Raw genomic sequence first — 16,055 nt, 5'->3', positions numbered from 1 at the left:
TCTTGTTTTATTTATTTATAAGTTCCATAAACAGTACTGTTAGGTAACTGTAGGTCAACTCCTAAACTTGTAATAAACACACCTTTCAAAAACTGCTGCACAAATTCCATAAATATAAAGTCAAAGTCAAATGTTTTTATTTCAAATAGGCCTTTGCAGGCTCCTTTCATGCGTCACACTAGTTACACAGTTTCAAAAAGTTGGGTTCATGAAGAGCCGACAAGAAACTCCACAGACATTTTTAAAAGTAGGTAGTTATTACTTTTTTTCTTTAGGTAGGTACTCATACTCATCTCATACTACAGGTACTGGGTATTACTTTTTTTAAATGGAGTTTTCACAAACATTCTACTACATAAAAATAGTAGGCCGATAATCCCTGTTTTCTACATTTTTAATTGATGATAGATATCAAAGGGCTCGGTGCAAAGTTATTTTTTAACTTGGCAAAGGTATAGGTACTCACGTAGTAGGTACAACGCCACTTTAACTTTTTGGGAACTATTTTGTTTTAATTCTCACTTTCGCTGCCCAGCTCACCTATGCAATTCCTATCCACATGCCCAAAAATATTTTGCATAATTACATAACAACCCGGTATTCGAGTCCAACAGCGCAATTGTATCGGAACGGGACCCTTATGCCCGAAAACCCGGCGTCCGGGTTCACTTAAGCCCCGCCCACCGAGCGTAGGGCTACCCAAAATAATTTACTAGAATATAATTATTGTGCATTTTTGATCAGAATAAAGAAAATAAATCCCGTCTTGTTATTTAATTTATTATGTTGTTAAAGAGACTATTTTTTTAATTTTAACGTACATTATGTTAGAACAGATTTACTTAATATATGATTTATCTACATGTTTCTGTAAGCTTTTTTTTTAATCAATACAACGCCGACGTGCTTTGTTTTAACACCTGCATAGGATAACAAAGAAAATAAGTATCTAGTTTTTACTTTAAATACTCGTAATCTCAAAAAACATGCCGACGCGCTTTGTTTGTCATTTTACGGGCCAGAGATAAAGAACCATAAATCTCGTTATTGCACAAAAGGCGATAGATGCACTTTTGTTTTAATATTTTCAAAGAGATCCCCAAATGAGATACTTTCAAAAACCTTTGAAATCCGTAATTCTTCTCATATTTTGTAAATGATATGTGATTTAGCTGTAAACACTAGTATTTTTATATTACTTTGACCTAATAATATATTTATTTCCCATTTACATTAGGCAAGGATTATCTTTGCGAATTTAACGTCTCTTGATTTGGACATACATCAATAGATGGCGCGCGTGAGCGCATTATTACATTATTACTAACATCAAACAAGATCTAACCTAAGTACGCATGTACCAAATTAATACAATACTGGAATGAAGCAATAACTGGATGGAATAATACCAATTTACGTTTTCTAATCCGTTATAAACTAAAGCGATGTTTTTTCAATTGATTTCACTCACTTCGATTTATTTACTTTTGACAACCCTTACAGCTTACTTAGCTATGGACTCGCTATTCGGGTCCTGGGCATGAGCACATGCATCTATAGCTACACATAGCGACGACTCGGTATTCGGGTTGCGGGCATAAGGAATGAACTATGGTTCGACTCGAATCCCGGGTGCTGGGCATCGAAAGTGTTAAAAGAAAACCCATTCACAACGTTTTCATATTCATACACGACAATGCTAGGCCTCACATTGTTAGCGTCGTAGCGTATTTACAGAGTGTACATAGCCAAAACGCATCCATAGGAAACTGCTCGCTGATACTTTGTAATGCTGTTTTTTAATTTGTGATTTCAAAGTATACACGAATTTTGCGTACTGCTCGCGTATAATTCGTAGCTTAGACGTGCACATGCATCTTTCCAATTTATACACGGTCAAATTTGACTATACAAAATTAATATTAGGTAAAGCATTAAATAAAAATGGCTTTTGAATCTGAGTTTGTTTATTAAAAATGCTAATTAAACAGGCTTCTTTTTAATATCATTATTCGCCTCCAAAAATGTATGTTGCCTTCTAAATTATTAAGTCAGCCACAATTAACGAGCATCTAAATAATACTATCTTTGCCACTAGTTATCTTCTAAGTAAACCACTCTAAATACAACTCAGCATGATGATTATTTTTTAGCATCTAGCAGTAAACTTCTAAAATACTATTAAATGACATCATAAAATATATTTAATTAGCTTCTAATTTTTAAATTCAGTACGTTTAAAATGTAAGCAAGCATCGCTTCTGTCATGGCTCCGGTGCTGCGGGGCTCCGGCGGTCCCATGCGAGCTTATCGTCGCAGATGGTTTTCACGCTCACCACCGCAGCTTCGGCTTGCTGGCCGGCTCTGCCAGCCAGCCTCAGCCGCGTCGGCGGGCGTTAAAACTACCTGCGCTTCAGCTCGCAGGCCGCCTCGTCCCTCCGCACCTACGCGGTTTTGAATTGCACTCTAGGGGTAGGACAGACAAGACTACGTGGAGTCGCTTTTGCAGCGATTCGTTTTCGTCACTAACTTCAATTTTTAATACAATATTTTTTAATTGAACGAGCATTATTAATATTTAAATTAACATTAAATGCTAGGTCGTGTTTGAATAAAAATGGCGATCATGCAACTGCTCGCGAATAGATTGGAATCGTAAAGTTTTTCGCGCCTATTCCAATGTATACTCGATTAGTTTGCATGCGGACTAGCACTGTATATTATGGAACAAAGCAAGATACTTTGGCCACTACAAAATATATGCGAGTATTCAGTGCCGTAACTAGGGCGGTGCCAGCGGTGCCCAGGCACAGGGCGCAGACCCTGGAGGGGCGCAGAAATGACCAGACCAGTATCTATGTAGTTTTGTTTCATGCATGGTATTTAGTAGGTACATTTTGTTTTATTGCGAATATGGTGTAGACGCGCCCTCTGTACTATCTATATCAATATGGCATTTTTCAAGCGATCTTGAAACAACAACACTTGTAAAGGTGGTTTTATATTTGTCTGATGTGTCGTGACGTGACGCGTCAGAACGGTATCGGTTTCATACATTTAGTACTAGCTGGTGCCCGCGACTTCGTCTGCGCAGGATTAGTATTTCGAACAATATGTTTATAAATTGTAGCCAGTAGCGGCTTTAGGGTAGGGCGCGGTTGGGCGACGGCCTAGAGCGCCGGACATAAGGGGCGCCGCAATTTTACTCCTATTTTTGTTTTAATTTTCATCAAAGATCACAGCTTACAAGAACTGTATCCAAATGTATGGATAGCATCAGGGCCGCCTTAACCTATGGTGCATAGTGTGCGAATAAACCGGGCGCCGCGGGCTCAAGGGCGCCGCGGTACGCTCCTGGACCAAGAAATTTCAATTAAATTAATGTCATCATCATCATCATCATCATCAGCCTATCGCAGTCCACTGCTGGACATAGGCCTCTCCAAGTGCACGCCACTGAGATCGATTTTAGGCAAATTAATGTATTGTCATACAATGCCCCCATACAGCCATTTTTGGTCGCAGATATGATAAAGATGTAACAAGTCGCAACAGTTTCGTAACTGATACGACACAACGTGACTGTGTAGGGATTAGCTTTTATGAGTTGTAACGGTTCAGTAAAAATGTGACGGAAACTAGATTCAGTAACTTTGTGTGGTCGCTGTGTCGATACTTTACAGCTTAATTTGTAACCACACATTTTAGAAACTTTGCGTTTGGTTTGTAACCAGTGTGCAATGTTGACACAATTGTGTTGTAACTGGGTAGTAACATGTGTAGTCGGTGTTCCAGAACACTTTAACAATAACTTGCATATATAAAAACATGACGAGAGCCAGTTATTCTCAAACTGTCTATGTTTTCTGCCATTATCAACCATTTAATGAAATTTAAAATGAGTAAACAACCAAAAACCTTACGTAAATTCCGATGGACTTCAACTTTTTACAGAAGAGTAAAAGAAATAAGTACGTCCCAAAATATCTCAAGTACCTAATTGTACTCGTACACAATTTTTTTTTTTATTATATTACCTAATATTTTTTTCATGATGTGCATTGTTGGTAGGGCACATTGACGGATACCCATTTTATTGAACTTAAAACTTATTCTTTTCTAGGCCATTTACAGGAAAACAGTACGGAATTTAGTGGAGGAGCTTAGTGGTATAGTCCCTAGTGCCAAAGTTTCAACTTTCGAGCTCCAAATCGCTGTTTTTTCGTTTTCTCGGCCAAAACAAGACGTCTTCGTCTTTAACTCAAGTACTCGGCACAAGCGATATTAATTCTGATGAGCCTCCTTTGGTTAGAACAATGAAAAAAGGCATCTTGACTTGATAAAAACTTTGGGAAACACTGTAACCAAATATTAAGAGAAACCATCTTAAAAATCTAGTAATTTTGTAACAATTTACCGTAACATGTCGACACGTGTCGACACATTATCGTAACTTTGTGACTAGTTGCGACGAGCATATTTTTCATAACAAATATCAAAAATGTTTTTTCATAGTTCATTATTTATCAATTTTATGAGTAAATCTTGCTAAAATAATTTGTATTAGGATTAAAATATTTGATATTGTATTTAAATGGAAGCTTTTAAGCACTCGATGTGCATAATTTTATATTTTTATTTTATTTAACAAAAGTTTTTCTTTCGCCAGAATTATGAAAACATGATATTACGGTGGCGCGTTGGAAATATCAACATATTCAAAGAAATTACACAGTAAACTTTTTTTCCCAATAAGATTTGAGCATTATAAACCATATTAATTAATGAAAACTAAAACTTTGTCAGTTCATCAACTCAAGGTAAGTAAACCATCATTATGGGATTTCTTGTATTTTGTATTCGTCGTGTCACTCACGCACGAGCCAACGAAATTGATCGAACGAATGAATGATTGAATGATTAGTGCTAACTCTGGTTAAAATATGGTAACAATGTTACGACACGGCGACGTAAATTAGAAACCAAATGTTACTTGTTTATTGTGTCGAGATCTTCCCCATTTTTAGTTGCAGCGACGGCGCTAACACGGAACGTCGACGAGATTATGTTTCGAGATAGATCAGTGTCGACGCTAAGTGTCGAAACGGTTACGTTAAGTTCGCAAAAATGGTTATATGGGCCGGGCGCGTTAGATACACTACTTTTATGTCCCAATACTCAAAAAAACTCGAGCTCCCTTCGCTCGCGGCTTCTTCACTTCACAGTCGCCTTTTATTATACATACTAGCTGTTGCCCGCAACTTCATCTGCGTGGGCAATATAGAATAGTCAAAATACTACTTATCCCGCAGGTGCATTCTTTCACGTGACAGTATAATTAGGATTAGCACTTAGCAGTCGCATAGATTCATTGATCAAGGTTGTGTTGTGGATGTGACCATTTATCTAAACAAAAGAAGTAAAGTTTGTGACGTTGTGAATATCTCTGGATCTAGTCAGCCAATTTGGAAAATTATTACGTATGGTGCGTAAGTAATTTTCACAGGAAACAGTTATAATCTATACATATAATAAATCTGTAGAAAAGTAATTTTTGTACATTGAAGAAATTGGCAAAAAAAATAGCCAGCATGTTAAAGGATAACTAACAGAACCCATTTCCATCATTTTTGTCATTTTTGTCTGTTTGTCTGTTTATCTGTTTGTTTGTTCGGGATTCACGTAAAATCTACGAATTCAATGCAGACAATGCTTACATACAAAAATTCTACGTAACTTGGGGTATTACTTAGTTTTTGTTTCATCGAAATCGATTCACTCTATCAAAAGATATGATTAATTTTGTGAATTCAAGATGTAAAATATTACGACACGCAATCTGTTTGTCAAAACTGTACATTTGAATGTTGTACTTATATTAGTTGATCGGCCTATTATTAACCTTTACACAGAAAATCACACCTTCATAAGTATATTCGGAAGAAAAAAAAAATGAAAATTGTGTTTAGCCAAGGTTAAAGTAGCTCCATCTGTGGTAATCTGTGTTAAATAAAATACATAAAATTTGTCAAAGGAGCGAGGTGGTAAATGACAATAAATTACCATACATTCTTTATAGAGGATTATTATTTCAACAGATGGAGTTGTGTATTTTCCGTAATTCACCATATTTTAACACGTAGTGTAATTTTTCGATAGACATTTCAATAGTGTTTGTCAGTTTGCCGAGCCACATCAAAATCCAATTATAATTATTACCTTGATGAAAGGAAAATAATAGTTCTCAGCCAAATTTAAAACGGTGCCATCTAAATTATTTTTTGAATATTATGTCAAAAATGATGACTTTAGTATAACAATTAATTATCATTTAAAGTTACAGATGGAGTTTAGACAAAATGATTCATTATTGAATGACAGAAAAGATGCCCCGCATCACGCTGCATCTTGCGTGTCGACGCACCTACGCGCGTTCCTGCGGGAGTGCAGATCTGCATCATCGTGCGGGTTTTTCACGCACTCACGCGCGTAGGTGCGTTTTGTAAATTCACGCACAGCGAGTTCCATTTTCAAATATACACGTCACGCCCATTCAAAATCACGCGCGGCATTGCGGGATTCAGTGTGCCATACCTTGCGTCTCGCCCCGCACCTACGCGCGGGGGTGCGTGTTTCTGCGCATGTATGTGCGTGATCCGCATGAACGCGCGTGGATGCATTTTCAGTGTGTTGGACTATGCGTGTTTTCCATACAAACGGAGATATTTCCATACAACGGAAAAAAACGCATCCACGCACTACGCTGCATCATGCGGGGCAGTGTGATAATCGCCTATTTCAAAGAAAAAATAGCGGAATGCTACATACGCTTCTTCACACTGCCCCGCATCACGCTGCATCTTGCGTGTCGACGCACCTACGCGCGTTCCTGCGGGAGTGCAGATCTGCATCATCGTGCGGGTTTTTCACGCACTCACGCGCGTAGGTGCGTTTTGTAAATTCACGCACAGCGAGTTCCATTTTCAAATATACACGTCACGCCCATTCAAAATCACGCGCGGCATTGCGGGATTCAGTGTGCCATACCTTGCGTCTCGCCCCGCACCTACGCGCGGGGGTGCGTGTTTCTCCGCATGTATGTGCGTGATCCGCATGAACGCGCGTGGATGCATTTTCAGTGTGTTGGACTATGCGTGTTTTCCATACAAACGGAGATATTTCCATACAACGGAAAAAAACGCATCCACGCACTACGCTGCATCATGCGGGGCAGTGTGATAATCGCCTCAATCGTAATCGAGTCGGGATTGGATCTCAGTCGAATCGAGTCGAACGTGAATCGTATGACGCTTAAGTAAAATTAGGAGAATCGGGGCCCAGATACAAAGTGCAGATAAGAAATGGGAGCTTTCTCGATTTAATACCATACACACGTAAAATGCTTTATGCGTCTGAAAACGTACAAATTGCGCGTCGCATACCAGAGACATGCTTACTTTCAACTTCTGATCGCAAATACACTGGTCACGATTACGAACAGTCTCAGTAAGACCCGAGCCAAGTCTAAAAAAACACCTTTTATATAAAACTACGTTTGATGTCATTCAATCACAAAGACATAATTGTTCTCTGTTGCAAATCCTATCCACCTGTATCCTATCCTAATCCAGCATGCATTGCAGGTGTGCATTGCACAAAAACCAATGGTATCCTATTCGAGAAGTCAAAAGAGTCGACTTGCCAACGTCAGCTTCTGCGCTAAGCAAGTGTTCTTAATAGTACCATCAGAATTACATTCATCGTTGAATGAGGTGAATAAATTTTCAGAAACCACAATAACAGTAGGAGCCAAAGCATATGATCGCTTCATAGAGCTCTGATTGGCCCCAGGTGACCAAGTCAGGTCTGATTTGTTCGTTCATCAGATCTTTGAAAGCGTTTCGGTGGATACTTACTGTCGTCCTGGGTGACACAAAATATGGTATATAAACGTCCTCCGCAAGAGCGAAATTTTCCCGGTGTGCGGTAGTGACGCACAGTATACAACACTTATGTTCCTTTCGATTTGCTGGCTCCACCAAGAAATGACAAATTGCAAGCGTACATTTTGAAAATCTTGGCAAAACTGCAGGTTTCAAGTACCAAAACATGAAGTGGACTCTCACAGATACGTACATTTTGCCTATTCGTGAACTAATGCAAACATTTCGGTGGAGTCCCGGCTTAGGCCTCCCCCACATTAGGCGTGCGCGATCCTCGGGCGTGTGAGTAGCGCGGGCGTCGCGAGCACGCTGCATGAACGTCGCGTTTTGCTGCCCTGCGGCATTTACCTACAGCGCGCTCGCGGCGCGCACGCGCCGCTCTCCTTGACGTTTAACTGCTAAGGCGTTTAGCGGGCGGCGGGGATAGCAGGCGAAGGGGTAAGAACGCAACTCGAGCGCCGCGTGCTCGCCGCGAGCGCGTCGCTTGCACTCTTCACACATGCCGCAGGGCAGCAAAACGCGACGTTCATGCAGCGTGCTCGCGACGCCCGCGCTACTCACACGCCCGAGGATCGCGCACGCCTAATGTGGGGTCAGCCTTACCATAGTGAGTAAGTGCACAGAAAATCCCCGTCATACAAGTGTTTCTCCCCAGTAGTGAAACTATCCTACCCTATGCGCCTGCTGATGATGATGACTCATTTTATCATCCATCCAGCTATTCCCCAACTATGTTGGTGTTGGCTTCCAGTCACCGAATCTGTTTGAGTACCAATATTTTGCTTGGAGCGGCTACCTATCTACCTATCTTCAATCCAGTCAACTACACAAGCCGATATCCATGGTAAGACTGACAGACTTTCTGGCTTCTGATTAGTCGCAGCAGCTGCAGAAAATGTACAAATGACAGCTTTGTCAGACTCAAAGCATATAGACATAGATTATAACTGTTTCCTGTGAAAATTACTTACGCACCATACGTAATAATTTTCCAAATTGGCTGACTAGATCCAGAGATATTCACAACGTCACAAACTTTACTTCTTTTGTTTAGATAAATGGTCACATCCACAACACAACCTTGATCAATGAATCTATGCGACTGCTAAGTGCTAATCCTAATTATACTGTCACGTGAAAGAATGCACCTGCGGGATAAGTAGTATTTTGACTATTCTATATTGCCCACGCAGACGAAGTTGCGGGCAACAGCTAGTCTATGTCTATATGCTTTGAGTCTGACAAAGCTGTCATTTGTACATTTTCTGCAGCTGCTGCGACTAATCAGAAGCCAGAAAGTCTGTCAGTCTTACCATGGATATCGGCTTGTGTAGTTGACTGGATTGAAGATAGGTAGATAGGTAGTCGCTCCAAGCAAAATATTGGTACTCAAACAGATTCGGTGACTGGAAGCCAACACCAACATAGTTGGGGAATAGCTGGATGGATGATAAAATGAGTCATCATCATCAGCAGGCGCATAGGGTAGGATAGTTTCACTACTGGGGAGAAACACTTGTATGACGGGGATTTTCTGTGCACTTACTCACTATGGTAAGGCTGACCCCACATTAGGCGTGCGCGATCCTCGGGCGTGTGAGTAGCGCGGGCGTCGCGAGCACGCTGCATGAACGTCGCGTTTTGCTGCCCTGCGGCATGTGTGAAGAGTGCAAGCGACGCGCTCGCGGCGAGCACGCGGCGCTCGAGTTGCGTTCTTACCCCTTCGCCTGCTATCCCCGCCGCCCGCTAAACGCCTTAGCAGTTAAACGTCAAGGAGAGCGGCACGTGCGCGCCGCGAGCGCGCTGTAGGTAAATGCCGCAGGGCAGCAAAACGCGACGTTCATGCAGCGTGCTCGCGACGCCCGCGCTACTCACACGCCCGAGTATCGCGCACGCCTAATGTGGGGGAGGCCTAAGCCGGGACTCCACCGAAATGTTTGCATTAGTTCACGAATAGGCAAAATGTACGTATCTGTGAGAGTCCACTTCATGTTTTGGTACTTGAAACCTGCAGTTTTGCCAAGATTTTCAAAATGTACGCTTGCAATTTGTCATTTCTTGGTGGAGCCAGCAAATCGAAAGGAACATAAGTGTTGTATACTGTGCGTCACTACCGCACACCGGGAAAATTTCGCTCTTGCGGAGGACGTTTATATACCATATTTTGTGTCACCCAGGACGACAGTAAGTATCCACCGAAACGCTTTCAAAGATCTGATGAACGAACAAATCAGACCTGACTTGGTCACCTGGGGCCAATCAGAGCTCTATGAAGCGATCATATGCTTTGGCTCCTACTGTTATTGTGGTTTCTGAAAATTTATTCACCTCATTCAACGATGAATGTAATTCTGATGGTACTATTAAGAACACTTGCTTAGCGCAGAAGCTGACGTTGGCAGGTCGACTCTTTTGACTTCTCGAATAGGATACCATTGGTTTTTGTGCAATGCACACCTGCAATGCATGCTGGATTAGGATAGGATACAGGTGGATAGGATTTGCAACAGAGAACAATTATGTCTTTGTGATTGAATGACATCAAACGTAGTTTTATATAAAAGGTGTTTTTTTAGACTTGGCTCGGGTCTTACTGAGACTGTTCGTAATCGTGACCAGTGTATTTGCGATCAGAAGTTGAAAGTAAGCATGTCTCTGGTATGCGACGCGCAATTTGTACGTTTTCAGACGCATAAAGCATTTTACGTGTGTATGGTATTAAATCGAGAAAGCTCCCATTTCTTATCTGCACTTTGTATCTGGGCTTGTTCTTAAAGCTACAGAATCCTACATTACCTACCTACCTCACGCTTAGCAGCGCTTGCGAGAGACAGATACTCCTTTCTTCTAGGATTAAGTTAACATATTTTGTATCAGAAAAAATAATGGAGGTCTACTTAATACTACTCACTCAAAGTAATTTGTTTTAAGGCCACCACATTAGTGGAAGATAAGCTAAACTATGTTTATGAAAAAATCCTGATATAAACTCCATCTGTAACTTTAAATGATAATTAATTGTTATACTAAAGTCATCATTTTTGACATAATATTCAAAAAATAATTTAGATGGCACCGTTTTAAATTTGGCTGAGAACTATTATTTTCCTTTCATCAAGGTAATAATTATAATTGGATTTTGATGTGGCTCGGCAAACTGACAAACACTATTGAAATGTCTATCGAAAAATTACACTACGTGTTAAAATATGGTGAATTACGGAAAATACACAACTCCATCTGTTGAAATAATAATCCTCTATAAAGAATGTATGGTAATTTATTGTCATTTACCACCTCGCTCCTTTGACAAATTTTATGTATTTTATTTAACACAGATTACCACAGATGGAGCTACTTTAACCTTGGCTAAACACAATTTTCATTTTTTTTTTCTTCCGAATATACTTATGAAGGTGTGATTTTCTGTGTAAAGGTTAATAATAGGCCGATCAACTAATATAAGTACAACATTCAAATGTACAGTTTTGACAAACAGATTGCGTGTCGTAATATTTTACATCTTGAATTCACAAAATTAATCATATCTTTTGATAGAGTGAATCGATTTCGATGAAACAAAAACTAAGTAATACCCCAAGTTACGTAGAATTTTTGTATGTAAGCATTGTCTGCATTGAATTCGTAGATTTTACGTGAATCCCGAACAAACAAACAGATAAACAGACAAACAGACAAAAATGACAAAAATGATGGAAATGGGTTCTGTTAGTTATCCTTTAACATGCTGGCTATTTTTTTTGCCAATTTCTTCAATGTACAAAAATTACTTTTCTACAGATTTATTATATGTATAGATATGTTAAGGACTTTTATAGTTCGGCCATTCAGAGAATGCGTTCCTGACACGTCGCGATTGAACTGACGACGTAACTTTGCAATGGCGTTGCAGTTACGATAAAAATATTTTTGCTGGTTGTTTACCGTTTTAACAATTGAGGAGCATTAAAACAACATTATTATATCAATAATCAATGAATGTAGTTACGTCGTCAGTTCAATCGCGACGTGTCAGGAACGCATTCTCTGAATGGCCGAACTATAGTGATCCAAATCTCAAAAAAGCTTTTTCGGGCTTACTTCACTTTATAGTTGTTTTTATTTTTCAACATTTTTTTGTCTACCCTAGCAAAGAGGTAGCGTCGTTTTTAAGTCCTTTTAATAATTAGAAAGTAACTTCTAGTTTCTATTTACGGTACTACTTTAAGTCCCAAAATTTTAATTCATAGGCGCCAACACCAACAAAGAGTTATCTACGTTTTGGCAACATTTTAAGTCATTTTTGTTTTGAGTTCTAAAATATAACAAAACTTTTCGCGCTCGCTTCGCTCGCGCAATCAGAACCTGTGTTCCCGTGTTTTTACATTCACAAACCAGCAATAACTTATGTACGATTGGGCTACATTTTAGGTAATTTTTGCTTGGACTTGTGAACTATGAAAAAAAAATTTGCGCTCGCTTCGCTCGCGCAATCGGTAACTACATAGGTATATTATGTCTCTGTTTTTCGTATGGGTTTGAATAGCAGTTGGGGGCGTCGTAGAAATCTCGCCCAGTGCGCTAGTAGAATTAAAGCCGGCACTGATTGTAGCCTATGTGTTATTCTGATTTAAAAGCTATATTATTGTAAAGTTTCATTAAAATCCATTTAGTAGTTTTTGCGTGAAAGAGTAACAAACATCCATCCGTCCATGTAGGTATACAAACTTTCGGGTTTATAATATTAGTAGGATGGTAACGTTCACACTAGTGCGTAACGTGTTGTGTTGTGATGGCTTATGTATGGAACCGATACAGTTCTGACGCGTCACGTCACGACACATCAGACAAATATAAATCCACCTTGTCTTGCTCGCAATATTACATACACAAACAAAAGTACCTATACCGTAACTATGAGACAATTTCTGTCTATATTCATTTGGAGGGCGCCACTTCTAACTTAGAAGTTCTAAGCAAATCTGTCTAGCTGAGGAGATGTACATATAGTTCACGTTCTGTGGCTGATAGTGTGGCTGTCAGCCACATTCATTGGTCCGGTCACTAGCGTGCGAGAGATAGATTTTGAATAAACAATTTTTATCTTAAAGAAATCTACTAAGTACCTATACCTTCGTAAACAAAAAATAGATAGATTTATTTTTATGCACATTTCTCCACTTTATTGTCAGAGCCTGGTTAGAGCATTTTTCAAGGGCGCAGTTTTGAAAGCTCGCACCGGGCGCATAAAAGGCTAGTTACGACGGCACTGCGAGTATTTGCGTACTACTGCTGTATACATCGGAAGACTTTGTATAAAAAGTGAATTCCAATCTATTCGCGACTAGTTTCACACGCTTGCGTACTAGCCATGTACATACTGTAAATACGCAGCGTCGTACCTACGAGATTATCTTACCGAAGTCGGTAGATACCTCGATTATGGAATGGCCAGCAAGAAGCTCCGGACATGAATGCGATCGAACATCTATAGGAGAAAAAATAAAAACTACGACCCTACGGCCCTGTTCTACGACTTCGTAGAACAGGGCCCGATTCTCCTAATTTTACTTAAGCGACATACGATTCACATTCGACTGCGATCCAATCCCGACTCGATTACGATTGAAGTGGTACCTATGTGGCATTCCGTTATTTTGTCTGCAAATGATTTACTATTGCAATATGATTATAGAACAAACTACCGTAAAGACTAAAATCACCAAAATAGCAGACCAATCGCAAACCAATCGAATGTCGTTGGAATACGATTGGTCTTATATTAGTAGCAGAATGCCCGATATGGCTTAAACTGCTATTGCGATCATATCGCGATTCGATTTCTAGACATTCTTAACTTAGGAGAATCGGGCCCCAGAAACACTCGGCTAGCTGCCACAACATTTGAATGTGACTTAGATATCCAATCGCGAAGAAGAGTATGGACCCAGTAATCTTAGCTTTTTTAACACGCTTTTTTTACTTAATTTTTGTTCTTACATCAATTGCCTGTATACCACAGTTTATAATATATTCTCTTGTAACCAGTTGTGAAGCTACCTGCCAACGTTCGTAACAATGTCTCACATATGGCTCCAGGGGCCCGATTCTCCTAAGTAAATAATGTCAAAATTGAATAGAAATCGAATCGCAATATGATCGCAATAGCAGTTTTAACTATATCGGGCATTCTGCTACTAGTATAAGACCAATCGTATTCCAACGACATTCGATTGGTTTGCGATAGGTCTGGGGCCCGATTCTCCTAAGTTAATAATGTCAAAATTGAATAGAAATCGAATCGCAATATGATCGCAATAGCAGTTTTAACCATGTAGGGCATTCTGCTACTAGTATAAGACCAATCGTATTCCAACGACATTCGATTGGTTTGCGATAGGTCTGGGGCCCGATTCTCCTAAGTTAATAATGTCAAAATCGAATAGAAATCGAATCGCAATATGATCGCAATAGCAGTTTTAACCATATCGGGCATTCTGCTACTAATAAAAGACCAATCGTATTCGATTGTCATTTGATTGGTGTGCGATTGGTCTGCTATTTTGGTGATTTTGGTCTATACGATAGTTTGCTGTACAATCATTTTGCAATCGTAAATCATTTGCAGACAAAATGATTCATTATTGAATGACAGAAAAGGATGAAAACGTTTATTTCAAAGAAAAAAGTAACGGAATGCCACATACGCTTCAATCGTAATCAAGTCGGAATTGGATCTCAGTCGAATCGAGTCGAACGTGAATCGTATGTCGCTTAAGTAAAATTAGGAGAATCGGGCCCCTGCTATTTTGGTGATTTGGTCTATACGGTAGTTTGCTCTACAATCATATTGCAATCGTAAATCATTTGCAGACAAAATGGATAAAAACGTTTATTTCAAAGATACGCTTCAATCGTAATCGAGTCGGGAATGGATCGAAGTCGAATGTGAATCGTATGTTGCTTAAGTAAAATTAGGAGAATCGGGCCCCTGATCTCCGGGACCCCAGACTTTACTTATTTTCTATAAGTTAGTAGGTAGACATTTCTTCTGCTTCGATGGAGATTATTTTAACATCGTGGCTTATTTAATAAAATTACTAGGTACGGGAAGAGAACATCTAAGTATTTGGTACCTACCTAAAGTTTGTGAGAAGTAGTGCATGTACATGCCATGTGGATAGGTGATTCCCTGGATTAACACATACCTAGGCAACTTTGTATCAACACACCACGCGGGCGAAGCGTGAGCGGCAGCTAGTTTATTAGGTATAAACTAGCTTCTGCCAGCGACTTCGTCCTCGTTAGATTCGGACTTTGTGCAAAGAGAGGAAGAAATAATAAACACCAGCCTATCCAATTATCTAAATCTATGCGTACCTACTACTACTTCACCTAAACAGGAATAAAAAGTAAACTATTAATAATTTGTAATTTGGCCGAATATTTAAACACTGCCAAAATAACTAATACTTGCCTATTTTATAAAATAACACCAAAAGAAAGTTAAAAATAAGTGTATTTTAAGTTTTATGTAGATACTAGCTTTTGCCCGTTTCTTCGTTCGCGTGGAATAGTGACTACCAGCAGATTTTTGATTTGACCAATAGATGGCGCTATATGTCCGGAATAATTTTATTTTTATTTTTTTTTGTAATAAAAACTATCCTATGTCCTTTCTCAAGTTTCAAACTATGTCTGTACCAAATTTCACACAAATCGGTTCAGTAGTTTAGGCGTGAAGAAAAGACAGACAGACAGACAGAAAGACAGACAGACAGACAGACAGACAGACAGAAAGACAGAGTTACTTTCGCATTTATAATATTTGTTTGGATGTCTCTAAAGTCGTCAATAAAATTATTGTCGGTCAATAAGGAACACTCTGAACGTCTATTCAAATTCGTTGCACAAAAATGATCCTTATGTATAGCATGACTTAATCACGCGTGATGGCTTATTACTGTATTTCATGTATAATTTTGGTGTTTCTTTACCGATTTATATGATTCTTTCTTTATTGAGTACGTAATAATGTTAACTTTTTTAAATTATCGTTAGTGAGAGTATTGTAAATGTTATAGTAGACTAATCAGAAAGCTCCGAACTGCT

This window comes from Helicoverpa zea, chromosome 9 (genome assembly GCF_022581195.2).
Source record: "Helicoverpa zea isolate HzStark_Cry1AcR chromosome 9, ilHelZeax1.1, whole genome shotgun sequence".
Taxonomy (NCBI): Eukaryota; Metazoa; Arthropoda; class Insecta; order Lepidoptera; family Noctuidae; genus Helicoverpa; species Helicoverpa zea.
The sequence above is the reverse complement of the archived record's forward strand: the minus strand, read 5'-3'. Positions refer to the sequence as shown.